Source organism: Haliotis rubra, unplaced genomic scaffold (assembly GCF_003918875.1).
Source record: "Haliotis rubra isolate DU_JTF1 unplaced genomic scaffold, ASM391887v1 Scf638, whole genome shotgun sequence".
NCBI classification, from domain to species: Eukaryota; Metazoa; Mollusca; class Gastropoda; order Lepetellida; family Haliotidae; genus Haliotis; species Haliotis rubra.
The window spans coordinates 107,817-115,666 of NW_025767344.1; the positions used below are offsets into that span (position 1 = coordinate 107,817).

A 7,850-nucleotide genomic window follows, 5' to 3' on the forward strand; every position below is an offset into this window, starting at 1 on the left:
CTACGTCTGTTGATAACAGACAACACATCATCGTTGGTAATAACGTGTTTAATATCCTATTAAAGAAAAAAGTTGCCTGAAACTCGAGAATATTAAGGAATAGTTTCAGCTAAATTTGGTTTAATAGCCTTTGTAATCGTGTCTCTTGGTTTTAGTAAAGCTACAATATTCAATGGGCAGTGCATCTGGTTGAGGTTGGCACATCCTATGTTAATCAATTCCGAAACCTTGCCTAAGGCAGACCTTATAGCTTCTATCGATTTCCAAGTGTCCAAAGTTAACTTAGAAATCTGTACGCATAAGAATTAAGGTTGATACCAAAAATCAAATCTGACACAATTAACAGTTGTATACCAAAGTGTCCTAGGTTTAATACGTTAATACAAATTACTGAAAGTATACAAAAAGTGTCAGGAAAGAATTCAATGACGATATGAAACAATCTTACAGCCGGATAGAACAAGTATGTATGGATGACAACTTCTTTTATTCTAGAGCATGACTTGATTATCACCTGTCACTGTGATACTGTATCGTCAGGCAATAATCACACACGCTAGTCCCACCGTTATCAACAGTCATCTGTGTAACAACTCATTCTTTTTGTGAGTGACGTAAATTACAATGTTTCATTAATTTGTATACAAATTTACAACACCAAATGACAAAAAGTGCAACCCTTAAATGGAATTTATGCAGAAGGGTTTTTAACTAATTAATGAAACCAACACCTTATGGTTAACCTGACCATTTGTTTTACATTTCTTTTTTTCTCTCTCTCTCTACGTGTTTCTAATTCAGCTCTAGACAGTGTAATGGTTTGTTCATAATACTTTCCTGTTCTATTTGTTTCCCAGTTCTGACTTCTGTTCAGTCTGGAGGCCCGATATGAACCACATGAACGTCTTTGGGGCTATGCTGGACGCCAAGTTCGAGCTGTTCAATATCTGCAGACATTCCATGAGGAATAACAGGATCCCAATGATGAGAATTCGACTCTTGAATACCAGTAAGAGGAGACCGGCATATGTTACCCGTGAGAGGGGTGGCTAAACCAGGTCCTCACGCGGTCGTCACTGGTGGTTCATACAATCACAACAGTCACGGTTTGACAGATGTGACAATCAGACTGGTGGCGCAGTCATGGTGATTACATTTTCAAGCATTGTTCATTTTTATTTTTTGTGTGTATTCCTCTTAGATTGCAAGCAACCAATTTCAATTTCAGTGTTGTTTTTGTTTTACAGTTATCATCATAAATTTGGAATTAGGCTTTCATAGTATGTAGTAGCTAGCCTTGTAGTTAGTGTTGCTTGAAGGTCAAAATGCTAATATGTATCTATGACAACAGCATTATGTGGTCTATGGATAAATGTCCAGGAAACAATAATTCTAAAATACATTTTTAACGACTTTGCATAAATAAGACCTTTTATGAGACTGGATCCCTGACTATAAGGACTCGGTTTACGCACGCCTCTCCTGCCTCTCACACCATGGCTTCTGTGAACCCCTTTACGTCATCCCCATGCAAGGATGGATCCTACAACTCTGGGGTCTATGGTTCCTGCTTCCTTAGATCACACAGACCCTATCCCCCAGTTCTTGCTCTTGCAGCTTGTGCTAAATATGCCCTACATCCGGTTACCATGAAAGGTGTTTACATCTCATGGGTGTGTTCATTTGAGTATTATTGCCATAACAAATTCTATTTATACGGGAGGTGAAAAAAGCCTTGCGATTATCTGGGGCGAAACTAAGCTTCAGTGACGAGCTAAAACTTCGACAAAAGGTCAAAGCATATTCCAATGAGTAAAATAGCTACAAATTCTATATTATAACACGACTTCCACACTAACGGGGACATTGGTCCAGGTGAGACCGGATATGGAATGACATCAAAACTTTCATCGGCAATCCTGGATGGTCGTTGAGGCTGTTATTTAGTTTGTATCACTGCTAATGGTGGTGATATACCGACAATTGACTCCATGCCACTTTACGTGTGAGATGCCTTTCCTCAGAGCACACGTATGCACAGTGCTGTGGACAGCAGTTTATTGTCCTCTTATAACTTCGTTCTTTGTTTGCGCATAGTTATTATGTTCCATGATAGACAGTAATGTCTAAGTTGTTTTCCTTACGTGTATGAGTCAATGTTGCCGTAACCTGAACCCACGTCCACGACCGGTTCTACCCTTTATGATCAGTAGCAAGCTCCTCTCCGGCTTCGCTACGACCAGTCGTGAATTGGTCTTCAGCAAACCATCGGGTGGTCAGGGTCGCTGACTTGGTTGACACTGTCACTGTATCCAATTGCATAGATCGAAGTTCATGATGTTGATCCCTGGGTTGTCTGGTCCAGACTCGAATATTTACAGCCCGCCGTTATGCAGCTGGAATATTTCTGAGTGCGGCGTTAAACAACAAGCAAACAAACACAACTTAGTTACCGACCGGAGTCATCGCTGTCACCGACGTGCATACCGCCATTACAAGAATCTCAAATGGGATAACATGTGCGTGTTTAATGCAACAGAGTGAGTAATCATGAGTGAGTGAGTGAGTCACCGAGCGGGTGAGTGGGGTTTAACGCCAACTCATGCAGTCGGTAGTCCAGTTTAATCATTACGTTTCAGCGTAATGTGTGAAGAAAATCCGAGGTGAAGCAGGACTGGGACTGAACAAAATTCACTGGACTTGCTCACTGAACAGAAGTCACCTGACTTGCTCGCTGAACAAGATTCACTGTACTATCTGAATGAACAATAATTAGTCTAACCCAGAAAACAGAATCATAAAGCAGTTTGCATTTTTACCTTTCTTGTCGAGGTCACAAACTTGAATGAATGTAAAGTTCTACGACATGCATGAACTCTTCTAGGTTACACACATAGTTTACATGAACTGACTTAAAACTAGGCGGGATCTCATACAAAGATATATTTAGACTGAAGTGAACGGGTTTCTGACACGGGATTGTCCGTGTGATAGCTTTGCTTTCCTCCGATGGAGTGAGTGAGTGAGTTTAGTTTTACGCCGCTTTTAGCCAGGGTTCCAACATTTCTGTGAACAGAAAATCCATGATTTTTCCAGACAAATATTGCTTGTTCCAGACACAACAATATATGTCCTAGGGTATTTTGATACCTTTAAACATATAGTACTGTGTCTGAAATAAAACAATACCTTAAATACGGCCTCCCACCTTCATCTGTCCATTCACACCTCTTTATGATAAGATGACATAATAAAAATGAGACATCAAGCGTAGCAATTTTTCTTCCACTCTTTAACTATCTTCATTGACACGTAGCCAGTGTGTTGATGGCTGTTATAGTCCGTGGAGTACTGTTAAGTACAGTTTTTGTTAAATAAAAAAACCTACTCTATTATTTGTCCATGATTTCATCCATTTTTCAAATTCCATTTTTCCAAGACTGGAAAATGTAGTGTGACTTTTCCAGGTTTTCAGGTCTTGTGGGAACCCTGTTAGAAATATTCCAGCAATATCACGGCAGGGGACACCCGAAATGGGCTTCACACACTGTACCTATGTGGGTTATCGAACCAGGATCTTCGGCGTGACGAGCGAACGCTCTAACCACTAGGCTACCTCCTCCGATGGAAACAAGGATGTGCTATCACTGCATTCTTGAAGCTGTGGATACACTTTTCATATGTATTCCATGTTTACCATTCTTTGCTATTTACAGTTGTCAGTGGATGAGTATTGTGTGTGTGGTATTAGCTGAAAACAATGAATACATTATGGGGTCAACTACACACTGCCAACCAAGCGGGCCTTTTGCAGTCGTTTGTTGTCTCGCTTTAAAAATGTCTAAAGACCTCCAAATTTCACAAAGGGTATATTCTATGTAGCAATATTCTTGGGATGGTCTCATGACATCTTATTCAATATGCACTCTCATCAAAAATATGCTGACATCTCATCTGCCAAAATATACTGTAACTACTTACCAAGTTCGTTCCAACTTCAAACTTGATCAAGTCCATTAAGGAATGTTAACACAAGCAGACCAATGTGTTGCTTATATCCCGACTGTTACCAGACAACAAACGCACGTGATTGAAGCACGTACATCACACACTGCTTGGAGTTTCAGGTTGACGTGTTCATTTCAATCAGTAAAGCTGTGAGCCACAAAATTTGTATTGTTTATTCATTTTAATTGTTTATAAATCCATTACTGCTATCTTATTTACCGGTGTCTGCACAGGACGTCGACCCGGGGTACTCTCTTTTTGCCTGCAGGTTTTGTTATAGGTATTAAAATAAGTGGACCGCACTAATCCTTAGAACAATAGGGATGAAGGCTATGGACTGTATTAGAAATGCAAGTATGCCAGCAAATAAGGAGAACCGGTCAAGTTTAGCACATTTTGTTTAGTGCATATAACACCCACAAATACAATAAATACACGAATATGAATCATTTGACAAATACATAAATGTGCGTTAAATGTGCGTTAATTCTAATCCGCTTACAGCCAATTAAAGTGCACGCAAATAGAGCATACACAGTCGACCCTTGGGTGAAAAGTCACGGTTCACTTAAGAAAAAAGGTCGTCGTAAAGGTAACTCCCCATTACCCCTACATGCCACTACCCCAACATCTTATAACAACATAGTTTACGGTCTGTTGCACTGTTAATCCACTGCCTGTTATCTATTCCACACAATGGACTAATCCACTTAAGCGACATAACAACACACAACTAAAAGGTTGAGAGAATGATTTTAATGAAAAGTGATCATCATTTGTCATCATCAAGATTTTAATAAGAATTAACAATAATTCGTCATCATGATTCTTTGATGGACATTAACAATTAATTGTTAACATTCAATGTTAACATAGTCATTTGTGTCAAGTGTTTCAGTCTATGAACATTCAGTGTTTCAATCTATCCCAGCTTAAGCAGATAGCCGACGGCGTCCAAGAACTGAAGAGGTGATTTCTGTCCAAGCTCAAGCTGCTCCTTGAGTCTACACAGGCGATTGTCAATCTCCCTGAAGACTCGCTTTCTGGTCAGGTTGGTGAGCTCGTCGTTGTAGATGGTGCGCATCTGTGTTGACTCCTCCCTGGCTCTCTTCCTCAGGTTGCTGACAAACCGGACCTTCTGACTATCCTCTGGTGGTTGATTATGTTCTGTCGTATTCCTTACAACACTGCCAACAGTTGTGACTCTTCCTCTGCTTGTTGACTGAACACACTTCCAGTGTACACAAGACTGTCTCTCGACATTCTTAGTGTGAAGATAACCGTCAAATAGGACTTGGGGGCTACCTCTCCGTGACATAACAAACTCAACATTACGCAGACCAGCCATGTTGATGCCATGTTAGTTTGTTGTCAACAGCTATATACTATACCGAACTTTCTCAATTTACTTTCTCGTCTCACATTCTCATTTCCCTCCACTTCTCAATAATACTGTGTATCTTTTATCATGGCACTAAAACAACTTAATTTCAACATTTAACAACCTACACATTATCCAATTTGTAAAATTGTTCTACTCACTAGAGGTGAAAACTAAAACAACTTTTAGCTAATCCCTAATTTCCTTGACACAAAACACTAAAGAACAGTTTAATCCCTCCCTTGATCTCATCTGTATACTCTATGCACTAATCTCTCTTTGGGTCAGTTCATTATGCCAGACAGGTAAATGCCGTGTAGTGTTTTAACTAATTGGAGGGGTACTGGCTGTAGGGGTAGTGGCATGTAGGGGTTATGGGATACAACCGACGTAAACCAATTAACAGGGGATTGAAAATAATCCAGTGTTTTCACAAGGCGATAATCCAGATTATGCAGTTGAGGGCTCAGACAACAAGAGAAAAGTAATATATTTCGTTCATTTATTATAATTTCGTTTTACACATTCTTTTACAACGACTTTTAACTTTACACTGCCGGACAAACCCTTATGTTTACCTCACAGTATCAAACTATATCACAAACTTCCCAATGAATCAAGATGAAAACAAACACTTCCATTGGTTTTATCAACATCGTTTCTATCAAGTCATACTCTACTGTAGTGATATAAACGCCCATATATTTGAAAGATACGTCTCTGAGAACCCATACTGCTCTGTGGTCAACAATATGAAGGTTGCTTTCATTGTTTCATCATTTTGTCCGCAATAACAAGTCTTTTTATTATACAGGTTTTACATTAGATTCTGTGTACATTTTGGCAACAAATATGTCGCAAGGAAACCAAACTTTGACGTCCTACATTCGTCTCATTAAGGACTAGATTCGATAGATTTTGATAGGAAAAGAACTGAACATCACACGAAATTGTCTACACGAATGACTACCCGTGAAGATCCGGGTTAGAATTGATCTTCAGTAACCCTTGTCGTAAGAGGCGACTAACGGGATCGGGTGTCAGGCTCGCTGACTTGGTTGACACATGTCATCGTATCCCAATTGCGTAGTTCGATGCTCATGCTGTTGATCACTGGATTGTCTGGTCCAGACTCGATTATTTACAGACCGCCGCCATATAGCTGGAATATTGCTGAGTGCGACGAAAAACTAAACTCACTCACTCACTCACGCTGTTGCCATGACGTAACACGTTGTACAGTAATATATGTTGCGATATTTACATACACTATATCAGCGTGTTCACCAAACGAATAAAAGCATGTTTAAATCACATCGGCGGGTGTCACTGTCCATTACTGGGTATTGTTTAAATCCGCTTATTTTTCACTGTTCCATCACAATCACAGCGGGGTACACCAGTGGTGTTTACGAACTGAACCGATCCGGGACATCCAGCACGAGGATTTGAAGCTACAATCATTAGGCTGCCCTAGACTAACGCTTAGTCTATATACGTAATTTTGTCAGAGAGAAACAATGCCTCTAAAGTGAGAAGGGAGATTCAAAGGAACCTCAGCAAATCTAAACTTGCTTCATTAGGACTTCAGCGTTGCAGAAAGGGCGAGGCAGCGGGGGAAATAATGCGGTTCAGGGACTGTGAGAGACTATACAGTCCAGTCAATATGTGACTAAACCTCCAAAAATAGGCTGTCCCAACAACCCTTCTGTCGCCATGGCAATATAACATAAACATCATGTACTCACTTATCTTTTACAGTCCGGCTTCTATCCACACACGTTCAATTTCTAGCAAGAAATGTGAGATCCACAAACGACAGTACGCTGAACCGGTACCCGTCGACTGATAACGACCTAGCTCGGCTCTACAAAGCAGAATAGCTGCAGAGGTTCACTCAACCTTTTAATATACCGCAGGTTTATATAATACTCACGTCCTTGATTTATATCCCTTAATGGGAAGAACATGCATTAAACCAGCAGAATGTTGTTGATGGAATATATCGTGTACTTCACAAACAAAACTGTTGTCAAATGATGTCCGGGGTGAGAGCAGGCTGGTCGACGCAGCAGGACGTCCTGCTTGTACGGATGAGAGATAGCATGACCTGCAGCAAGCGCATCATAATCATAATATCCCGTTGGATTGTTTACTTAAGGCATTTGATGTTATGCTAGCCCTAATTCTTCTGTATGGCTGTGAAACTTGGGCATATGAAAATTTAAATATAATTGAAAATCTCCATTTGAAATTTCTAAAATTGGCCAGCGGTTTGCGAAATTCTACCCCTACTTTTATGGTATATGGAGAACTCGGAAGATTTCCTCTCAATATCACAGCGGCTAAGCATATTATTCGTTACTGGCATAAACTTAATAATCCTGGAATGAAGCAGAAATTATCAAAACTGATCAATAATTATGCATATGTACAGAGCATCTTTGAGAATGATTTTGAC

At 40.1% G+C, this 7,850-nt stretch overlaps 1 long non-coding RNA gene across 1 annotated transcript in view; it reads right to left on the minus strand.

Annotated features, from left to right (window-relative positions):
* The window catches only part of LOC124256755, a 43,769-nt gene extending 36,496 nt beyond the window's left edge, over positions 1–7,273 (minus strand). The window contains exon 1 of the long non-coding RNA XR_006893080.1: positions 7,138–7,273. This is a non-coding gene — a long non-coding RNA (uncharacterized LOC124256755). The remainder of the gene's footprint in view (positions 1–7,137) is intronic.
* Between the last annotated feature and the right edge of the window lie 577 nt (positions 7,274–7,850).